This window comes from Grammomys surdaster, unplaced genomic scaffold (genome assembly GCF_004785775.1).
Source record: "Grammomys surdaster isolate TR1022 unplaced genomic scaffold, NIH_TR_1.0 125780, whole genome shotgun sequence".
NCBI lineage: Eukaryota > Metazoa > Chordata > Mammalia > Rodentia > Muridae > Grammomys > Grammomys surdaster.
In genome coordinates, this window is record NW_021620611.1 from 2,489,035 (window position 1) to 2,503,710 (window position 14,676).

Below are 14,676 nucleotides of genomic sequence, written 5' to 3' on the forward strand. Positions count from 1 at the left end.
GAGGGGAGGAGAGGGGAGGAGAGGGGAGGAGAGGGGAGGAGAGGGGAGGGGAGGAGGGAGAGAGGGGAGGAGAGGGGAGAGGGGAGGAGGGGAGGAGAGGGGAGAGGGGAAGAGAAGGGAGAGGGGAAGAGAGGGGAGAGGGGAAGAGAGGGGAGGAGAGGGGAGGAGAGGGCAAAGGGGAGAGGGGGAGGGGGGAGAGGGAGGGAAAAAGCGACAGAGAGAGAGAGAGAGAGAGAGAGGGACAGGGAGGGAGGGAGGGAAGGAGAGAGAGAAAAAGAGGGGGAGAGAAGAGAGAGAGAGAGCGCATAGATGGGCCAGTAACCACAACTGCAGACAGAAACACAGGATAGAAATAGAGAATTCAGATTTGGACTTGCTCTTTGTCAAACTAATCCAAGGGGAAGTTTCTATCTTTATTGCTTAATTCAACATGATGGATGCATTTTGTGCCCTTCTGAGGTTATATGTTTAATGTATTAACCAATGCACATAACCAGCAATATGGAAAGTTTGGAAGGTCTGCTTTTGATGTTTAAAAAACTAATTATGGTCATACACACTTGGGATCAACTTCCATCTTATATTTGAACTGAAGATATCTATAGCCAGAGGCAGTGTACTTTCTTTCAAATGTGTTGGGCTTTTGGTGCTGCAATATATTTATTATCAGTTCAAATCAGAGTGATGTGACTACGATCATGGTTTTAGCATTGTATTGCACAATTTTGATGTCATGGTTAAGACATTAGGCTTAGAGGAAGATGCAGTTCCCTAATAACCCACAAAGTTCCTCCTCTGATGTCAGCTGCTGAACATCCACAGCTCATGCTACGCATGACATGAATGAGAGCAAAATACAGCTCCTTGCGTCAAGAGTCTCATGTTCTAAGGCTCTAAGAGACACTGAAATGGTAGAGAAACCAGTGCTTCAGCTTAGCAGGCTGTGCTCTGCACAGTACTGAACCTAAAGGTGGTGTTTACCAGGTAGACAAAAATGAGAGATTCTCTTAGCATGGAAACTTGCAAAAGACACCAGTGTCACTAGATTACTGAGCACAAGCAAATGGTCAGCAAAAAGGGGGTATAGAATGCTTAGAAAAGGGAATACAGGAAAAAATTCTTAGGTAAATAAAAAAAGATCAGATCTAAGGGAGAACTCATATAAACAAGAAAAATGATCAGCTCTAAACGAAAATGCTAGGATTAAATGAGTTGTAATATGATAATGTGCTTTCAACAGTATCTAGCAGTTATGTGCCATGAAAATGTCCTTTAAGAGGTGAGAGACAAATGGGACCTCATAAAGTTGCAAAGCTTCTGTAAGGCAAGGGACACTGTCAATAGGACAAAATGGCAACTAAAAGATTGGGAAAAGATCTTTACCAATCCCACATCCAATAGAGGGCTAATATCCAAGGTATACAAAGAGCTCAAGAAATTAGACTCCAGACAACCAAATAACCCTATTAAACAATGGGGTACAGAGCTAAACAAAGAATTCTCAACTGAGAAACTCGAATGGCAGAGAAGCACCTAAAGAAATGTTCAGCATCCTTAGTCATCAGGGAAATACAAATCAAAACAACCCTGAGATTCCATCTCACACCAGTCAGAATGGCTAAGATCAAAAACTCAGGTGATAGTGATGCTGGCGAGGGTGTGGAGAAAGAAGAACACTCCTCCAATGTTGGTGGGATTGCAAGATGGTGCAACCACTCTGGAAATCAGTCTGGTGGTTCTTCAAAAAATTGGACATAGCATTACCTGAGGACCCAGCTATACCACTCCTGGGCATATACCCAGAAGATGCTCCAACATATAACAAGGACACATGTTCCACTATGTTCATAACAACCTTATTTATAATAGCCAGGAGCTGGAAAGAACCCAGATGTCCTTCAACAGAGGAATGGATACAGAAAATGTGGTATATTTACACAATGGAGTATTACTCAGCTATTAAAAACAATGAATTCGAGAAATTCTTAGGTAGATGGATGGAACTAGAAAATATCATCCAGAGTGAGGTAAGCCAATCACAAAAGAACACACATGATATTCACTCACTGATAATTTGATATTAGCACAGAGCTTGAAATACCCAAGATTCAACTCACAGACCATATGAAGCTCATGAACAAGGAAGGCCAAAGTGTGGGTGCTTTGGTCCTTCCTAGAAGGAGTAACAAAATACTCATGGGAGCAAATATGGAGACAAAGCATAGGACAGAAATTTTTTCTTTGAAATTCTTGTAGAATTCTGTGCTAATAAAAACATCTTGCCTGGGTTGTTTGTTTGTTTGTTTGTTTGTTTGTTTCTGGGGGGGGATTTTTAATCACAACATCTATATTACTGGAGGCTGTAAGACTTTTTAAATTGCTTATGTCTTTATTTAATGTTGTTAAGTGGTAAGTATGGAGCAAATTAGCAATTTTCCATTTTGGTGGAGCACAGGTTTTAAAAGTATGTCCTTTATGAGCTTCATGTGGTCTGTGAGTTAGGAAGACCCAAGTGTGGATGCTTCGGTCCTTCTTAGAAGGAGTAACAAAATACTCAAGGGAGCAAATATGGAGACAAAATGTGGGACAGAAACTGAAGGAGGGGCTGTCTGGAGACCACTCCACCTGGATATCCATCCCATGTGTAGTCACCAAAGACAGACACTGATGAGGATGCTGACAGGAGCCTGATATAGCTGTCTCCTTCAAGGTCTGCAAGAGTCTAACATATTCAGAGACATGCTCACAGCTAACCATTGAACTGATCATGGGGTTCCCAATGGAGGAGTTAGAGTAAAGATTGAAGGAGCTGAAAGGGTTTGCGACCCCATGAGGAGAGCAACAACACCAACCAACCAGAGCTCCCAGGGTCTAAACCACCAGCCTGGGAGCACAAAGGGAGGGACCCATGGCTCTAGCTTTATATGTAGTGGAGGATGGCCTTGTCGGGCATAGGTGGGAGAGGAGGTCCTTGGTCCCATGAAGGCTGGATGCCCATTGTGGGGGAATTCAAGGGTGGAGAGGTGGGAGTGGGGAGTAGGTGGGGGTACATCTTCATAGAAGTAGGAGGAGGGGGGATGGGATAGGGAGGTTCCTGGGTAGGGGAGATGGGGTAAGGGGATAACATCTAAAATGTAAATAAAATATCTAATAAAAAAGTTAAAACAAAAAAAGAGGTGAGACTGAAAAGAGGGATCCACTTTTGAGCAGACTGCTGCCCGTGTCAAGGTGATCAGTGGCAGATGAACAGACTCCATGCCAGGGGATGAATACAGAATGAAGAGAGAAGAAATAAAGCTGGCAGAATTTCATGGCCAGCTATGTGTGAAAACTGAAGACATGGGAGAAAGAGTAAGACTTTAGGCTTCCAACTTGGACCGTGGAGTGAATCAAGGAGGGCTCTTATGTGGCACTGAGCCAAGGTAAACATAAGCTGGCCTGTGGAGGAAGGAAGTAAATAACATGTTTGAGTTCATGATATGAAAAGCTGGTGTGCCACATACTTACACCACTTAAATCACTCCCTGTAAAGGTTATATTTATAAAAGAAGAAAAATGCATTGTAGTTTAATTACACAGTTCCCTGAATTGCATAATTAAAAGTTGTAGGCAATAAAATGACAGGCCAAGTCCTCTGGCTCCTAGGCTCAGGGTCTTGCTTCTGCTTCGTGGACCTGCCAGTGGGTACATGTCATCGCTATCTAGGCCTCTGTTTCTTCCTTGTCTTATAGTAGAAAACTGCCTCGGATCTATAAAGCTGTATGTTAACAGACAGTTGCTAGGTTTTCTTCTACTGAAGGCTTTGTAATGTGTCTTTGTTAGCAACAACATATTCCCCAAATATTTAATGCTAAGAGTGTAGTCCTTTCGTAAGTTATAGCAATAATGAAGGAGCTGTATTCAAGCTTTGACGATGGATGTCATCTTGAATTCATGATTTAAAAATAATTATCTTGACAAAGTATTTTTTTTACTATAAAAGGCAAAGCACTTAAGGATTAATAAAATAACTAACAGATCTCCTACACTATAGAGAAATTTTCTTTAAAAAAAAAAACAAAATCACTCAATCTCTCCTCCAGCCGAGTAAGATGCCCAAAGGAAAGAAGGCCAAGGAGAAGAAGGTGGGTCATCAAGAAACAGGAGGCCACAAAGGTGATCAATCCTTTGTTCAAGAAAAGGCCCAAGAACTTCAGCATTGGGCAGGACATCCAGCCCAAAAGGCATCCAGCACGCTTCATTAAATGGCCCCGACACATCAGGCTGCAGCGGCAAAGAGCCATCCTCTATAAGAGGCTCAAAGTACCTCCTGCCATTAACCAGTTCACCCAGGCCCTGGACAGGCAAACAGCTACTCAGCTGCTTAAGCTTGCCCACAAGTGCAGGCCAGAGACAAAGCAAGAGAAGAAGCAAAGGCTACTGGCCCGTGCTGAGAAGAAAGCTGCTGGCAAAGGAGACGTCCCAACTAAGAGACCATCTGTCCTCCAAGCAGGAGTCAATACAGTCACCACCTTGGTGAAGAACAAGAAGCCTCAGCTGGTGGTGACTGTCCATGATGTAGACCCCATTGAGCTGGTGGTTTTCCTGCCTGCCCTGTGTCAAAAGATAGAAGTGCCCTACTACATCACCAAGAGAAAGCCCAGGCTGGGTCGCCTGGTCCACAGGAAGACTTGCACCACTGTTGCCTTCACACAGGTTAACTCGGAAGACAAGGGTGCTCTGGCTAAGCTGGTGGAAGCTATTAGGAGCAACTATAATGACAGATATGACAAGATCCACCACCACTGGGGAGGCAACGTCCTAGGTCCTAAGTCTGTGGCTCGCATTGCCAAGCTGGAAAAGGCAAAGGCTAAAGAACTTACCACTAAACTGGGTTAAAAAATGTACACTAAGCTTTCTGTACATAAATATAATTACAAAATTATCTTCCAAAGAAAATCACTCAAAATACAGAGGCAATCAACATTCAAAGTTAAAATGCACCCTAGAAGTCATCAGATACTAAACCAACAATGTTTTATTCTTCTTTTCTATTAAACCTCTGACCTTTCTGAGTTCTATAAAGGGAATGGATAGCATTCTTTTTCTTTAAAAATATAAACTTACCAATACCACAGTTCTTACTGCTCTGAACTTGGTGCCCTTAGATCTGTTGCATATGGCTGGACCAATCCTGACCTTCAAGTCCATTCCTGTTTTCCTGTTTGCTATGTCGTCTCTTAGCTCATGGAGTAGTTTCTGTAGTTTCCAGGGTCCTCCTTCTACCATACAGAAATCTATTCTTCAATGCTAAAATCAAATACTAGTAGAAAGTCTGCTTAAAGTCCTGCTAGTGTGGCTATACATATCCCCTGCCCCCGCCAACAACACAGCACTTCTGTTATACCTCTAATAGGGTACCTCTTTTTTTATGTCCTAAAATAACAATTAGAGATCTGATATGGAATAAAAGGTGCTTCAAAATGGGAACAAAATTTTTAGACTCCATTGTCTCAAAGCCCAATGTGAAAAAACAATTGCAACTATTTCCTCCTTCCCAAGAAAGCTCTGAAAATACCAAATCATTGAATGGATGCATTTCTAGATCCCATGAGCTTCTCGGGTTCTGTAGATCTTGCTATTTTGGATTGTGTTAAATACTATTTGTTTAGGTTTGTGTTGTATTCCTACTATAAACAGATTATCTATGGATAAATAATGCCTTACAGAAAGCTTATACATTAAAGCTTGTGCTATTTCCCAGGATAACGAAGCACAGAAGCATAATGGAAATAGTTTAAAGGAGAAGCAGAAGGAAAGACTGTCTGTTACTTTAAGTGGAGAGCGAATGCGTGGTATCACGATATGTTTTAGCATTATATTATCAATGTATTTCAATTGTTGACTTTCAGGTCAACTTTTCCCAAAAAGGGGGCAGAGGGCTAAAAGAAACTGTTTAACAGATCCATGCCTCACTGTTCCTGTAACTGGGTAAGAACAGTACTAAACTCCTCTGTATAGAACAGTGCAGTTGTCTGGCTCTGAAGCTAAAAAATTAAATAATCTCAGTTTGCCCACTTAGCATCTTACCTTCCTCATTCAGAAAGTGACAAGACTATATCTGAGTCCTGGTAAGACTGTAGGACTCCCCTCAACTAAATGTACGTCCCTCAGCAGCCTCGACCACTGAGCTTTACTGATTACACACCTAGAAAATTCACAACAAGTTGAGTGAATCACCACTTATTTGCTTTTAATTCTGCAAGCCAAATATAAGAATATGGAAAGCATCAGATTTCCTCAAAGACATAGCACAAATAAATGAAATACAAAGAATACCCCCCCAAAAAAGAAGAGAAATATGTGAAAAGGAATTCACTGAAACTTTTGAAATTTTATACCTTTTATTCATATATGCAAAATATTAAAAACCTATTACTATTTAGGCTCACAAAAGCAAAATTTCTAGCTTTGTACCAGCAAAGTAAACACAAACACTTCCCTGGCTGCCTTTCTCCCTCCCACAGGCTTTTTCAGTATGAGATTCATTGTAGGTGGAGTTCTTGAACTTTACAAGCCAGCTTGCCACTTGAGAACTCATAAAAGCTCAGTAGATCCATTACTGCAACCCTGAAGAGCAAGGAAATTAAAGGGTGAGGCATAAAGTACAGGATTGTACTTTCTTCATGTCCAAGGTTACAGGGTTCACCTATATATAAAACTGCATTTCAAAGTCCTCAACATTATATTCAACTGCAGTAAACAGAAGACAGAAAACAGTGGGCTAGCCGTCCCTCCAGGTCTACGTTGGTTCAGATGCAGGAGAGACCGGAAGGCTTTAGACATGGGAGACACTGTCCCTTCCATCCCCTTCTGCTTCGTTTCCTACATCTGCTAAACAAATGGCTCTCTGATATCACTATAGTTGACTGTAATATGCCAGACACTTTTCCCATTCCCTTCTTAAGGATTAATTTAGGAAATATATGTTGAGAGGCTACTTAGCTATCAGATGCAATAGTTAAGGCAGACATACCCACTGCCAAAGTTGTTTGAGGTTACATAATTATTCAGTAGACAAAAGAAACCACTATATGTATATATGTATGTACTTATATATATTTGGAGATGCAAATGAATGTGTCTGTTTTCATGCACGTATAGATGACAGAGTCAGTCCCAAGTGTTCTTCCTCAGGAGTTACCCATCTTTCTGTTGAGACACCATCTCTGCGTAGCCTGGAACTCCACACACCAGCCAGGCTGGCTGCTCAGTAATCCACTTGTCTCCTGACTCTCTAGGTCTAGGATTACAAGTTCTCGCTACTATGCTCTGCTCTAAAAACAAACAAAAGTTAAAAACAAAACAAACAAAAAAACATAGTTCTGAGATTTGAATCAAGGTCCTGGAGCTCACAAGAGCTTTACCAACTAAGGTATGTCTATAGTCCCAACAGAAGGAATTCTAATGATCTTTTCTTTTTATTAAGACAGAATCAACCTGTCCACAGGCTGGCCTGTAACCCAATATGTAGTCTAGTTTGCTTTGCTATCATGGCCTCAAAACAGTCCTCTTCCTTTGGCTCCCTAGATGCTGGGACTCTAGGCATGAGTCAGTTTAACAAGCGATTAGAATGTTAGTCTGAAGAAAATAAAGGGGGCATTGGAAACACGGAGTAAGACACTTTTGTAAACAACTGAGTAAGAGATTGTTGTAAGCAACCTGGCTTTCCTGAAGAAAGTGCCACTAACGTTGACATTGAAAACCAAGATGCTGGGGTTGGGGATTTGGCTCAGTGGTAGAGCACTTGCCTAGCAAGCACGAGGCCCTGGGTTCAGTCCTCAGCTCTGAAAAACAAGAAACAAAAAGAAAACCAAGATGCTAAAAGTAGGAGACAAGTAGGAAAATTCCAGGCAAAAGAACAAGATGTATTTGAAAGAACAAAAATTCACTACAGCTAAAGATTATAGACCGGGGAAGGCAGTGCTCTGGCTAGGGGTTGGGGAAACAATGACAAAAGAGGCAAACATCTGCAGCATTACAAAGGCTGCCGCTGAAGTCACCACAATACTTCTCTATCCACTAGACTGTTTCTATCTCTTGGCTACTGTGAACAGTGCAGCAATGATGAACAAGTACCTCTGGAAAACCTACACCCAGGAACAAACTGGAAGCACTGAGTAGAGTCCTTGTGTTTGAAAAGAGAGAACATGAAGCTGGGAAAGAAGAGTGGTATGTGAGTTATGGGGAGGGAGAGGAGTGGGAGACAGGTTGACCAACACACAGGAAAACACACACACACACACAGGATAGAGGATGGATGGATGGATGGATGGACGAACGGAAGGACGGATGGTAGGTAGATAGGTAGACAAACAGACAGAGTGTGCCTGGTTTCTTTTGTTGCAATAAAACTCCATGACCATAAAGCAACTTGGAGAGGAAAGAATTTATTTGGGTTACATTTCCATATTACTGTTCATCACTGAAGGAAGTCCAGACAGAAACATAAAAAAATAAACAAATAAATGAGTACAAGAAACTGTCCTGCATATTCTATCTTGGCTAAAGAAGCTGCTTTCGCCTCAGGTCCCCTTAATGATTTGTGCTGTCTGGAAGAGAAGCCAATATTGGTTGAAAACAAGTATGTTGTTCTCACTCCTACACATCTGCGACACAGATATCCATGGCACTAAGAATATGACAATATCTATACTGACAAGTCACATGAAGTAGAAAAGGACTAACTACAAGGCACACCACTGCCAGGTACAATAGAATCAAATGGAAGCAAAGAGGAGAAACAGAACACAGCATACCTTCCAGTTCAGTCTGGAAGGAGGCCTGTCTTTCCGAATATATCCAAGGACATAAACCTGGTACCCATAATATTCAAAAAATAAAACCAGTACAAGCACATTTTCAGCCAGGCAGTCGTGCCGCACGCCTTTAATGCCAGCATTTGGGAGGCAGAGGCAGGAGGATTTCTGAGTTCAAGGCCAGCCTGGTCTACAGAGTGAGTTCCAGGACAGCCAGGGCTACACAGAGAAACCCTGTCTTGAAAAAACAAAACAAAACAAAAAATAGGAATAAAATGTGAACTTAAGAATCCACATACTTCACCACTAAACATGTTAGTACAAGTACATTTTCACCCCACTGCAACTAGAGCCCAGACCTAAACAAATGTATACAAGTAATAAAAATGATCAACAGGTAAGAACTAGACATTTGGAAAAAACCCTCAGTGTCAAAGAAATGCAAGTTAAGGCAATCAGATAGCTTTTCCCTCTACAGAACTGGCAAGGTTCAGACAGACAACGCACTGTGCAGTATAAGAAATAATACAGCCATTCATACACTATGGGCAGAAATGCAAACATGTTCCAGCTTCATAACTTAAAAATGTACTTACTCTAAGTACTAGCAACAACGCTTAAATGCACTTCAAGGAAATCAAGACAAGCAAGGTGGCTCAGAAATGAAGATGCTTCCCAGCAAGCTGAGACCTAAGTTTGATTCCTGAGAACCATATGGTAGAAAGATAGAACATGAATCCACTTAGTTGTCTTTTTTCTCGACACATGAGCAATGATACACATGTGCATGCACACACACACACACACACACTGCAGAAAAAAATAACTAAATCATCATAAATACAATATATAAATAAATTACAGAGATAAAGTACATACCTGTTAAAATTAAAAATTACCTATCAATTACCTACCCTGCAACCCAGTGACTTTCTAAGAATATTAAATCAGCTCCTGGTTTTCTTTAGCCTACATGTCAAATGAACAATTACTGAGTATCTAATGTGTACCAGAACTGTTCTAAGTGCTGGAGCTATAAAAGAGTCTAAAACAAAAAGCTTACCCTCCAGGTGCTTACATTTCAGAAGAGAACAGATGAAAAATAAAACACATGACATGATAAACAGGTTAAGTTAAACAGGCAAGAATTTTTTAAAAAGCTAGGGAGGGGAGTGTGAAGGTTTGGAGAGAAAGAAATCTTTAAAAATAAGACTTGGGGGCAGTGGTGGCACATGCCTTTAATCCCAGCACTTGGGAGGCAGAGGCAGGCAGATTTCTGAGTTCAAGGCCAGCCTGGTCTACAGAGTGAGTTCCAGGACTATACAGAGAAACCCTGTCTGGAAAAACCAAAAAAAAAAAAAAAAAAAAGACTTGGGGACACAGGCCACAGGGTATGTAAAGCGGCATATCCAAGAAAGAAAAAACCTAGACGTGAGACATGGCAAGTGCACTCAGTGTGGCTAAGAGTCAGCATGACGAAAACAAAATGAGTGACAGTGGGAGAAGATGCATTCCTAGAAGACGAGAGCAACGAGAGAAGCCAAACGACACGTAGACACTGCTAAGTCATCGCAAGGGCTCTGGAGTCTGTTCTTAGTGAGAGACTGAACAAGCAAATTAAGAAAAGACTGAGCAAGGTGTAAAATATTCTATGATAAACCACGATGTCTTTGATCACTGTATGGTCCAGGATGGTGATGATCCCTGATTATACTAAATAATGAGTTATTTTCAGATATGTGGAAGTAAAATTGACCATATGTAGCTGAGTACTGGAGGCATGAGGAAATTATCTAATGAATGAGAGGCTAGAACAATGGCTCTGAACCTTCCTAATCCTGAGGAGCCCTCTGGAAACATGAACTAAAATAAACTTTCTTCCATTAAGTTACTTTGGATGCTAGTAGCCCTTTAATACAGTTCCTCAAATTGTAGTGACCCCCGACCATAAAATTATTTTGATTTGCTACTGCTAAGAACTGGAATATAAATGCCTGATACGCAGGAGATCTGATAAGCAGTCTCAAAGCATGACCCACAGGCTGACAACCACTAGACTAGACGCTCCCAATATGTAAAGTATTTCACAGAAATGCTAACCGTGAAATACTGTTGGATAGACTAGTCATAGTTACAACACACACTAGAATAGGCAACTACTAAAATCTAAAATGCTTTTTCATATACTCTCTATAATTAACTCACAAACTACAAGGTGTCTGCCCTATACTTTTAAAAGCACTTTAAATAAATATATTTATAGCACAGAATACCAGACAAGCATTAATTAAAGATTTTACCTAACTGTACACAGAGGTACACTTAGACACATATACTGACTGACAATGTCTGAGATTAATAAACAATAGCAATGCTATTTTTGAAGGCTAAAAAATGTGTTTTCTTTATGTTTCTCAAGCTGTCTTCACTATAAACAAATTTGTTTTTAAATGTGCCTTGAATATTGTCTTCAATAAACAAAATTATTTCACTTCTATAAATCAAATTCCTTTCAAGTGTTAATATATATATACACACATACACACATATATTCATACATTTACATATATATACATTATACATACATATGATTATGGTGTTTTATCAGACCAACAAGGAGAAATTAATACACACACACACACACACACACACACACATATACATCAAATTTCAAATGGTCTGGAACCAGCCATACTTCATGACAAAGTTATTGTCACTTATTGGCCAAGGAGCTATCTTTCACTGTGACTTCACTGCTTTGTGGTAAGCAAGTCTTTTTGGCACATGACATCTTACATTAACAAGCTATTCAAATGTTTCCACATAAACATCATTAAAATATCATCCAGGTAAAATAACCATGCATGTGCATATACAGAGCAGGAGAATGTGAGCACAATGAAGACCAGAGTAGGCCCTAAAAGTGGGTGATTACACCTCTCCTCTCTGTTCTAATGTCCAGTGTTCATATTAAATTGGAACGAACACAAACTAAGCATAAATACACAAAGTAAATGACATGACAGATGAAAAGACCCTTTGCAGGGTTTTCAAGTAATTTTCCACTGTGATTAAAAACAAAGATGCATTTGCATTGGTTTAATCTTTGAATTGTACATCACAGTGATTGATACTGAGTAAGAGAGAAGAGTCATTCTAGGAACAAAATGATAAGAGAGCTGTTTTAACTGTCAGGTGCAGACTCTTGGTCTCCCTAGTAAAATGCATAAGCACAGAGTGGTCTTAAGCTATCTAATTTATAAAATTAATCATATGGCTTAACTTGCTAATAATATAGTGAAATCATATAATACACTTGACAACTCACAGAAGTCACTTTATAGCCTCAAGCAGGGCTTCTAATGTCTAAAGCAATCTCCTTTGAATAACACTAGAAGTTAGTTTTAGATTTGTGGAGAGCTAAGGCTTTGTGGCATGGCCAAGAAGCACTAAGAATGAGAAATCACCTGAAAGTCTGCACCCTTAGCACTCTTGAGTTTCCTTCAAAGGAAACGCTCTGATTCTCTGTCCTTGATTCTCCTGCTTCCCACGGTCCTTTCTGTAATTACAAAACCCACATGATTCTATCCTGTCCTTTCTTTAAAAAGCACGGAGTTCAGGACATATGTTTAAGTATATGAAAGCCAAAGTTTAACACTTTAAAAAATGACAATACCTCATAAAATATAAAAAATGTAAATTGCCATTAACTGCATATTGAAAAAGTTCTGTAACTATAGCTCGTTCTTTTTCTTTCCCTTTTTTTTGTGTGTGTGTGTGTGTGTTGTTCAGCAATCTGAGTCTCTATGCATGCCATAAACAAACAAAAAAAAAGCTTAACTAACTACAAAAATCAGCAGGGCATGGCCTCTGTATGAAAATATACACCTCACAACACTTTCCAGTGCTGGTCGGCTCTCCTCAAGCAGGCAGAGAGAGACAGACCCATCTTCTTCCCTACTTGAGAGAAGGCAGGCCATTCCAAGTGTTCTATTCGCCAGTGTCTGCTATGCTTAATTCATCTCAGCTGAAACAGGAAAAAATATCCCTCATCCAAAAATACATTTTCCCCACCAAGCACACACCTAATTAAGTGTTTCTTCCTTTTTAAAGGAAAACATTTTCTTAGGCATGAAACAAGAAAACCATTACCAACAGTGAAACAAGATTTTTCTTTTCCACTATCAAAGGTAAATTTCCCTCTCTGGTTTCTTCCACACAAAAGGACCTCCCATTGGTTCTTCCTGGCTTTTCCTGTCATGAGTTCTCTCTGGACTTTTAAGAGTAGTCAGCTACAGCTAAGAAAGGGGGAATGAATGACAGGCTCCAGGAAACCACAAAGGAAGCCTGTTTCAGAAGGCACACTTCTGTAAATGTAAGCAGAAACCAGGTTCACTCACCCAGGAAAAGGCAGGAGTCTCCTCAGTTGATTCCACAGGTCCAGCACTTCAGGCACACAGCCCTCACCTCTGCCATTAGCCACTGTAAATCATCCAACACTGAACTCAAGTACAAACATGTTCAGTCTCAAGTACCTTACTCATCACACAAGTGAGATCTGAGCTTGGCGGTGGTTCTCCCATGACACAATGATGACACAGACCTGACTGCAACTGGACCTTCCTCGCTTCCCACAAAGCCATCGGCAGTGGACTGACAGGCATGGCAGTTACTTAGCAATACTTGGTGGTTATCTCTCCCACATCATTCACAGAGGCAGACAATGCAGTGCCATCGCTTCATAAAAACTCTTCACTCCTCCCACCAGTTGAATTCCACATAGTAATTTGCATTACATGGGGAAACAGAACACTGGCTCGTGCTTAGCAGAAAGTAGTTATTCCATAAGTCTTTAGGGATCCTATCATTAATCCCTTTGTCCTTTAGTCGTGAACAAAATTACTAGGCTATGTTTCAAAGGAATGTGATAACCAAGAAAATAAGCCTGAAGAGCTTACTGAGAACTTGAGCCCTCATGAGGATGCTCTGCCACATCAGTGTTAGTGATGCTTCCAACCACTCTCGGTAGCAGGTGAGGAAGGGAAGTTGCGATGAAGACAAACTTTGCCCAGAGATAACAGAAGAATGCAGGTTTGCATGTATATATATATATGAGAGAGGGGGTAGAGGGAGGGAGAGAGAAAGGAATGGAAGGAAGGAGAGAAAGAGAGAGATGGAAAGATTTTATAACCTTAAATGAGCTCTAATTGCTCACCCAGGCTGACACAAACCTTCAATGGGATTTATAATAGACTACTTACTTTCTCTCTGTTGCCATTCAAAGCACTTAGACAAAAATGATGGATATCAGGTATTAAGTACCTTCACTGCTCCATTTAGGGCATTTAATCTTCACAAGAACTGCATGTCCATTTGACAAACAAGGAAAGTGAGACACATCCTAGTAATACGTGGACAGAGCTGGAATGTGTTCCCAGGAATCCTGAATTCAGGGACGTTGTGGTGCAGCTCAGGGGCCTACGGTGCCAGTACTTTGTAGCAGATTCATACAGAGTGATATGCCAGGACTGGCTGATATCCATGGGAGGCCTCCCCTTCTCTGAAGTGAAAAGGAGGAGGAGAGGATAGGGGGAAAGGGAGGTAGGAGGGAAGGAGTGGGAAGGGAGAAGGGAGGGGGAACTGAGGTCAGGATGTAAAGTAAATTAATTAATTTTTAAAAACTAAAAACAACAACAAAAGAGAGGGGTCAAATGGAAAACTGCATGATGATGACCTACTACATCAGGACACACACGAATTTAAATGCTGGGCAACTGTCCTTATTGCCTTTGCCTCAGAACTTCGTACATAAAATTCTGCACCACCCCCCCGTGTGTGTGTGTGTGTGTGTGTGTGTGTGTGTGTGTGTGTGTGTGTG

The 14,676-nt window shown here is 40.8% G+C and overlaps 1 protein-coding gene and 1 pseudogene across 3 annotated transcripts in view; one reads left to right on the top strand and one right to left on the bottom strand.

Annotated features, from left to right (window-relative positions):
• Psd3 (pleckstrin and Sec7 domain containing 3) overlaps positions 1 to 14,676 on the bottom strand; it is a 435,293-nt gene that overhangs the window by 229,381 nt on the left and 191,236 nt on the right. The gene's annotated exons all lie outside the window — the stretch shown is intronic.
• LOC114640138 lies at positions 4,086 to 4,878 on the top strand (annotated as a pseudogene).